Source organism: Neophocaena asiaeorientalis, unplaced genomic scaffold, assembly GCF_003031525.2.
Source record: "Neophocaena asiaeorientalis asiaeorientalis breed wild unplaced genomic scaffold, Neophocaena_asiaeorientalis_V1.1 scaffold151, whole genome shotgun sequence".
Lineage (NCBI taxonomy): Eukaryota > Metazoa > Chordata > Mammalia > Artiodactyla > Phocoenidae > Neophocaena > Neophocaena asiaeorientalis.
The window spans coordinates 2509130-2517981 of record NW_020175490.1 but is presented as its reverse complement, the minus strand read 5'-3'; positions in this window follow the sequence as shown (position 1 = coordinate 2517981).

The window sequence follows — 8852 nt, the reverse complement described above, 5'->3', positions numbered from 1 at the left end:
TTTTTGGCATATAATTTTTCTCTTTTTTTTTTTTTTTTTTTTTTTTGTATTTCTGTGGTTTTGGTTGACATGTCTCCTTTTTCATTTCTTATTTTGTTTTTTTGTGTTTCTCTCTCTTCTTCTTGGTGAGCCTGGCCAGAGCTTTGTCAATTTTGTTTACCTTTTCAAAGAATCAACTCTTGGTTTCATTGATTTTTTTTCTATTTTTTTTTAATCTCTATTTTATTTATTTCCTCTCTAATCTTTATTGTCTCCTTCCTTCTGCTGGTTTTACATTTTGATTGTTCTTCTTTTTCACATTTTTTTAGGTGATGTATTAGATTTTTATCTGAGATATTTTTTTCTTGTTTCTTAAACAAGGCCTCTATCCCTATGAACTTCCCTCTATGAACTGTTTTGCTGCATCCCACAGATTTTGCATGGCCTTATTTTCATTGTCATTTGGATCAAGGGCTATTTTAATGTTTCTTTTCCTTTCATCATTGACCCATCTTTTTTGAGTAGCATGTTGTATTGTCTCTATGTAATTATTTTTTTTCTCATTTTTTTTTCTATAGTTGATTTCTAGCCTCATGCCATTGTGGTCAGAAAAGGTGCTTGAAATAATTTCTATACTCTGAAATTTGTTGAGGTTTGTTTTGTGCCCTAGTATGTGGTCAATCCTAGGGAATGTTCCATGTGCACTTGAAAATAATGTGTATTCTGTTTTTTTTGGATGTAATGTCCTGAGAATATCAATTAACTTTAACTGTTCTACTGTATCATTTAGCATCTCCATTGCCTTATTGATTCTCTGTCTCAAAGACCTTTTCATTGATGTGAGTGGGTTGTTACTGCATTTCTATCAATATCTTCCTTTATGTCTGTTAGTATTTGTTTCATGTATTTGGGTGCTTCTATATTGGGTGCATATATGTAGTCCTCTCCTTGTATTGATCCTTTTATCATTATATAGTGTCCTTCTTTATCTTTCTTTATAGTCTTTGTTTTAAAGTCTATGTTACCAGATATGAGCATTGCAACCCCCACTTGCTTGTCATTTCCTTTTGCATGAAATATCTTTTTCCATCCCCTCACTTTCAATTTATTTCTGCCCTTTTCCCTAAAGTGGGTCTCTTGTAGGCAGCATATTGTAGGCTCTTTTTTGTTTTTTTATCAAATCCACCACTCTGTGTCTTTTGATTGGAGAATTTAGTCCAGAAATTTTAAATGCTAAAAAAAATTCAATAATGGTTTACTTTTTACGTAACATTCTTCTTAGGTCACTCAAAGATCTTGCAAGACATTACATCTTTAATCTATACTAAGAGCAGGAAGATTGTTATCTTCAGGGTTATATTTGGGGAAACAATTTGCTCAATGTCAAGAGAAGGAACTATTGCTAAAAATCTTTCTCCCCATGAATTATTTCCAGTTGTGTTTTCATTTATATTAAATAGTACAGGAAAACTATTTCATGGCTACTCAATAATATTTGATAAATAAGGCACAGAGGTCTTAATATTTACATATTTTTAAAAAGTTCAAAATGAAATAGATTATTTCTGCAAGTAATTCTCTAATTTAATGGGCCTAAAACTGTTGGCCTGCAAAGTTGCATTAATTCTTAATTTTTTTTTTCCAAGTAGCACCTGGTGACTCTTCTTACCATCTCAATTTCTTTCCTTTTCTTTTGGAGGTAAAATCAGAGGCATATGCTTCCTGGAAAAAATATAATAGCCTTGACTAATGGTTAATGAAATTCTTCTGGAATACTAGAGAGTTGGAAGAAAAGAAAAGTAGTTAGAAAATTTACTGATATAGTGGACTAACACAGATTTTCAGAAATTTATGTTACTTAGATTTTGAGATCCTGAATATAAAAGCAGAGTATTTTATATACAAAAATGATAATACTTTTATATATATAATGATAATGATAATTTTCTATTCATCAGTCATGGACCTAAGCATGTAACATGATGTATTTCTTAGAAATACCCTAAGGTTGTATTCAGTATTTATTTCACTGGGTACAAATCTGAGATACAGAAATTTTATCATCTCAAGATTATCCTGCAAGTATTACTTGAGTTATCAATGTGTATTTTAATATGTGGTAACTAGATAGTATTTTTAATATTGCTTTTCAAAGAATATCTTTCTCTACAATAGCAATATTGCCTCAAAAGTCTATATATCTCAGAAGGACTGAAGTTTGTAAATAATATGATTATTTCAGTCCATATAGAGGTCATTTGAAGTGACCATAATCCAGAATTTCATAAACTTAATTATAGTGAATTTCAAATAAATACAAGTTGTTTTACAATTTAAGCTTGTCTGTGAACTTTAATATTTTAGAGAGTCTTAAACTTGAACGTCTATTTAAAAATGGAAACCTTTTTCTATAAAATTCTGGTTATATTTCAGATAGTGTTCTCTTAGATATGAAGGTATAAATTTACATTGCAAACAATGGGATTGCATTTAGAAATGTATCAATGTGTCCTTCAAAACACTCCAGAACTCAATTTAAAGTTCTGAAGAAAATATATATTTCTCTTCCTTTGTACTGATTACCTATCTATTTATTAAGCCACTTTTATTTGGCAAAGATTTGTTGTAAGTAAAGTTTGTACTAGGGTTTGGGTTATGCATTGTTGATAAAATTATTAATATGACTTGGTTTCTGCTCTTGAGGAGCTTAACAATGTCTTTCAACATACTTTTTTAAAAATGAGCTCATAAGGTGTGTGAGGTTCATAGAGTCTCCATGAAGAGTTACCACCAAGAAGTGCTCTGAAATTCACTCAAAACACTGGCCTACTTGCATCACCTTTGAATATTGCTGGGAAAATGACACCTATATAGCAACACAACATTTAAATATATGAAAGTTAATTTTCTGGAGAATCCAGCCCTGGACAGAAATTCTGGTACAGATGCCTGAAAGACTGCCCATTTTCCCAACTTTCTGGAAATAAGCTAATGTGGGGAGGGTAAGAAACATCTTTAGGGGAGCATATCTTTAGGGGAGCATATGCTCCAGGAAAGACTGTTTGTTTCATCCCTCCATCCCTACCCCATAATTTTGTTTTTCCCACTTGGAAGCCAAATGAGAAAGTTGCTTATCTTGTATTTAATTCTCTGACATCACCCTTAAGCTACAAAGGTAACTTTCCATGAAGGAGCTGGGGATGAGATGGAGCAGGGAGAAATGTAGAGGTTTAATGAAACTAACATAACTGAGGCATAGGTGATTGGCTACAACCCTACCACAGAGAAGATGGGTATAATTAAGTTTTTTTTTTAATCTGTGAGAAATAAAAGAAAAATAAAGTATAAATTATTATGTTATGGATCCCTGAAGAGAAAACATAGGTAGACTCTAGGTTTTTAAATGGCAGATGACAGAGCCACTTCTCAGACAGCTGGTTTGTGTGGGTGATTAGGTTTGCTGAGCTGAGCACTGAGTTCTACTAAGCCGTTATTCCAGGAAAATGGCCAGCTTGACTCAGTCTATCTCTTAGGTAGTAGATACAGATTGTGTCAAAGGCCTGCAGAGATCTCGTCTGGGAACTGGACCAGCAACATTTAACCATTAGAGTGGATAAGTAGCATCTATCTCTCTACAGAGAGCATGACTTCAAGAGTTCCACCTGACATGAAGGACTGATGGTAACAACAGCAACTGTGGACTGAAGAGACATTTGGTGATTTCTAGAGCTGGTTATGGGATAAATTTAGTCTTCAAGTTCTCATGCATGAGTCCATTATCTAGCACTGGCTCATTTTATTTTTATACTAATTCCAATGAGAATAGAAGCTGAGGCTTGCAGTCAGTCCGATTTTCATTCAACTCTGCATCCAAATAGGCCTACCATGCAACAGATTCAGTCAGAGGAAAGCACTAATTTCTGTAAACTTCAAACACGAAGTGGTAATAATTATAGTAATTACATCTAACACTTGTGTTTAAATAATATCATTATTATTTACAATTAAAATTTTAGGTGGTAGGCACTGTACTTAGTGGAAGATATACAAGCAAAGAGAAAAGTACAAGCTAAGTTGATGAGTGGTTTTGAAAACTTGAGCTGTCTTCCTGAGATAGTGAGAAATTGAGTTTGGCTACAGTGAATTGTACATAACAGCAGCAGAATCACAAAATCTTAGAGGGGCCCCCAGTATCATATTACTCAACTACTTACTAAAAGATGGAATTATCTCTGTGATTTCCTTGATTGAGGTTCACATCTCTGTTTAGATTCTGAAATATAGGGATATTTCCAAAGTAACTTGAAAAATTTTGAAGTCAAGGGACTTAGATTCAATTTTTATCCTGACCATTACTAATTTTAAGATCTTATTTCCATGGTTCCATCACTGCCTCAGGTTTCTCACCTATGAAATGGGGCATGTTAGTGAAAATATCTTTCCCACTTAACTCACAGGGTAATCATGAACCTCAAACAAGATAATATATGTAAACTTCTTGTGTAAATGTTAAAACTCTGTGCAAATAATAGTGAATATGAATATTTTTATTTTACAGTTAGCATTAGAAAGAGACAACTGTTTCAGAGAGGGTGGTTTATACATTATTCCTTTAAAACAGCATTGGCATTTTTATCTATGTAATTTTTATTTTAAAAAAATATTGAAGTATAGTTTATTTACAATGTATTAATTTCTAGTGTACAACAAAGTGACTCAGTTATATACATATATATATATACATATATATATATATACATATATATATTCTTTTTCATATTCTTTTCCATTATTTTATCACAGGTTACTGAATATAGTTCCATGTGCTATATAGTAGGACATTATTGTTTATACATCCTATATTTCACAGTTTACATCTGCTAATCCCAAACTCCCAATTCATCCATCCCCCAACCCCTCCTCCCCCTTGGCAACCACAAGTCTGTTCTCTGTATCTGTGAGTCTGTTTCTGTTTCATAGATAAGTTCATTTGTGTTATATTTTAGATTTCACATATAAGTGATAACATATGGTATTTGTCTTTCTTTTTCTGACTTACTGAACTTTGTATGATAATCTCCAGGTCCATGCCTGTTGCTGCAAATGGCTTTATTTCATTCTTTTCAAGGCTGAGTAATATTTCATTGTGTATATATATACCACATCTTCTTTGTCCATTCATCTGTCTATGGGCATTTCAGTTGGTTCCATGTCTTGGCTATTGTAAATAGGGCTGCTATGAACATAAGGGTGTATGTATCTTTTTGAAACATAGTTTCATCTGGATATATGTCCAGGAGTGGGATTGCTGGATCATATGGCAACTCTATTTTTAGATTTGAGGAACCTCCATACTGTTCTCCATAGTGGCTGCACTGACTTACATTCCCACAAACAGTGTAAGAGGGTTCCCTTTTCTCCACACCCTCTCCAGCCAAATTGTTTTCATTCTTTTCCTCAAAATCCAAAAAAACACACTAAAAGCATAACGTAAATATTCCATAATGTGACAGTTGGAATTTGCCATAGTTTCTGCCCACTGATTCTAAAGTCAGCAAACACTGCTTGGTACCAACTTGGACCCAGAGATGTGCCAGACAGAGGAGAACCCAGAAATAAAGCACACAACCCTGCTCTGAATTTCCACAGACAGGGATGGGAGATGATCTGCTCACAATGTGTACCCCAACCTGGTCTGGCTGAGACACCTTTCCTGAGCCACCTCTTTGCTGTCTCTTGTTTCTGGACTCTCAGTTCCACAAAACAGTTATTGAAGGGAAACGATCCAGGCCAGGAGCTCATCAGAAGGTACGTCTAACAACTCTCTGCCCACCTCATTATTTTGAGTTTTTCCTTTAGAGTTTTTGTATAGTTTTCAATACCCAAAGTTCCCATTTATGAAAATTTGAAAGATATGAAAATATCATAAAAGAAGATTAATAACCTAATAGCATCAAACAAATACAACCAGTGCCAACCCATTGGTTCATTTAAGTCTCATTTCCCTCACTCCTTGTAGGGACTGTTGTTATTTTTGTCCTATTATACAGAGAAGTATGCATCTATTTTCACTAAACTCTCTATCTCCAGCATTTTTTTTTCATGTTAGCACAATCACTTTCAAGCATCACTCCTTATGGCTACATTATAGTGTATCAAGTGGGTATATAATATTATTGACCTGCTTCTAGTGTTGTACCTCTGAGTTGATTCCAATTTTGGACTATTTCATAGAAAACTATGATAAACATCTTTGTGCATAAGGGTTTTCCACATTAAGGATTTTTGCCCTTTAGGCTAGATTCCCAGAAATAAAATGATGGTTTAGGGTTAAAAATATTAAGCCCCCTGAGACACATTTTCAGACATTTAGTTGAAGAAAAACATCTAAATAGTGAAGGCCCCTGAATGCTACAGATGCCATCAGGCCTACTGCTGAGTCATCTTATTTTTGCAGGCTCATTGGGGCACCACTTTACACTAAAATTAGGTCTTTGCTTCTACATTGAACCCCAAACAATTTTTTTGTTATTTGCATAATTATTTAACACCTTTATTGGAGTATAATTGCTTTACAATATTTTGTTAGTTGCTGCTGTATAACAATCAGCTATATGTATACATATATCCCCTCCATCTTACATCTTTCTTCCACCCTCCCTATCCCACCCTTCTAGGTGGTCACAAAGCACTGGGCTGATCTCCCTGTGTGATGCAGCTGTTTCCCACTAGCTACCTATTTTAAATTTTGTATTGTATATATGTCAAAGCTACTCTCTCACTTCGTCCTATCTTACCCTTCCCCCGCCCAGTGTCCTCAAGTCCATTCTCTATGTCTGTGTCTTTATTTTTGCCCTGCCCTTAGGATCGTCAGAACCATTTTCTTTTCTTTTAGATTCCATATATATGTGTTAGCATATGGTATTTGTTTTCCTCTCTCTGGCTTACCTTACTCTGTATGACAGACTCTATGTCTATCCACCTCACTACAAAAACTCAATTTCGTTTCTTTTTATGGCTGAGTAATATTCTATTGTGTATATGTGCCACATCTTCTTTATTCATTCATCTGTTGATGGACATTTAGGTTCCTTCCATGTCCTGACTATAGTAATAGTCCTGCAGTGAACATTATGGTACATGACTCTTTCTGAATTATGGTTTTCTCAGGGTGTAGGCCCAGTAGTGGGATTGCTGGGTTGTATGGTAGTACATTTTTTAGATTTTTAAGGAACCTCCATAGTGTTCTCCATAATGGCTGTATCAATTTACAGTCCCATCAACAGTGCAAGAGAGTTCCCTTTTCTCCACTCCCTCTCCAGCATATAATGTTTGCAGATTTTTTGATGACGGCAATTCTGACCAGTGTGAGGTAGTTTTGATTTGCATTTCTCTAATGATTAGTGATGTTGAGCATCCTTTCATGTGTTTGTTGGTAATCTGTATGTCTTCTTTGGATAAATGTCTATTTAGGTCATCTGATTATTTATGGATTGGGTTGTTTGTTTTTTGATATTGAGCTGCATAAGCTGCTTGTATATTTTGGAGATTAATCTTTTGTCAGTTGCTTCGTTTGCAAATATTTTCTCCCATTCTGAGCAGAAACGTATTTTCATCTTGTTTATGGTGTCCTTTGCTGTGCAAAAGCTTTTAAGTTTCATTAGGTCCAATTTGTTTATTTTTGTTTTTATTTCTATTTCTCTAGGAGGTGGGTCAAAAAAGATCTTGCTGTGATCTATGACATAGAGTCTTCTCCCTGTGTTTTCCTCTAAGAGTTTTATAGTGCCTGGCCTTATGTTTAGGTCTTTAATCCATTTTCAGTTTATTTTTGTGTATGGTGTTATGGAGTGTTTTAATTTCATTCTTTTACATGTAGTTGTCCTGTTTTCTCAGAACCACTTATTGAAGAGGCTGTCTTTTCTCCATTGTATATTTTTGCCTACTTTATCAAAGATAAGTTGACCATATGTGTGTAGGTTGATCTCTGGGATTTCTATCCTGTTCCATTGATCTATATTTCTGGTTTTATGCCAGTACCATACTGTCCACATTACTGTAGCTTTGTAGTATAGTCTGAAGTCAGGGAACCTGATTCCTCCAGCTTCATTTTCCTTCTCAAGTTTTCTTTTGCTATTCAGGGTCTTTTGTATTTCTATACAAAGTGTGAAACGTTTTGTTCTAGTTATGTGAAAAATGCCATTGGTAGTTTGATAAGGATCACATTGAATCTGTAGATTGCTTTGGGTAGTATAGTCATTTTCAAAATTTTAATTCTTCCAGTCCAAGAACATGCTATGTCTCTCCATCTGTTTGTATCATATTTACTGTCTTTCATTTGTGTCTTATAGTTTTCTGCATACAGGTCTTTTGTGTCCTTAGATAGGTTTATTCCAAGTATTTTATTCTTGTTGTCACAATGGTAAATGGGAGTGTTTCCTTAATTTCTCTTTCAGATTTTTCATCATTAGTGTATAGGAATGAAAGAGATTTCTGTGCATTAATTTTGTATCCTGCTACTTTACCAAATTCATTGATTAGCTCTAGTAGTTTTCTGATAGCATCTTTAGGATTCTATATGTATAGTGTCGTGTCATCTGCAAACAGTGACAGTTTTACTTCTTTTCTGATTTGGATTCCTTTTATTTCTTTTCGTTTCTTATTGCTGTGGCTAAAACTTCCAAAACTATGTTGAATAATAGTGGTGAGAGTGGGAAAACTTGTCTTCTTCCTGATCTTAGAGGAAATGGTTTCACTTTTTCACCATTGAAAAATGAAGTTGCCTGTGGATTTGTCATATATGGTCTTTATTATGTTGAGGTAGGTTCCATCTACACCTACTTTCTGGAGAGTTTTTATCATAAATGGGTATTGAA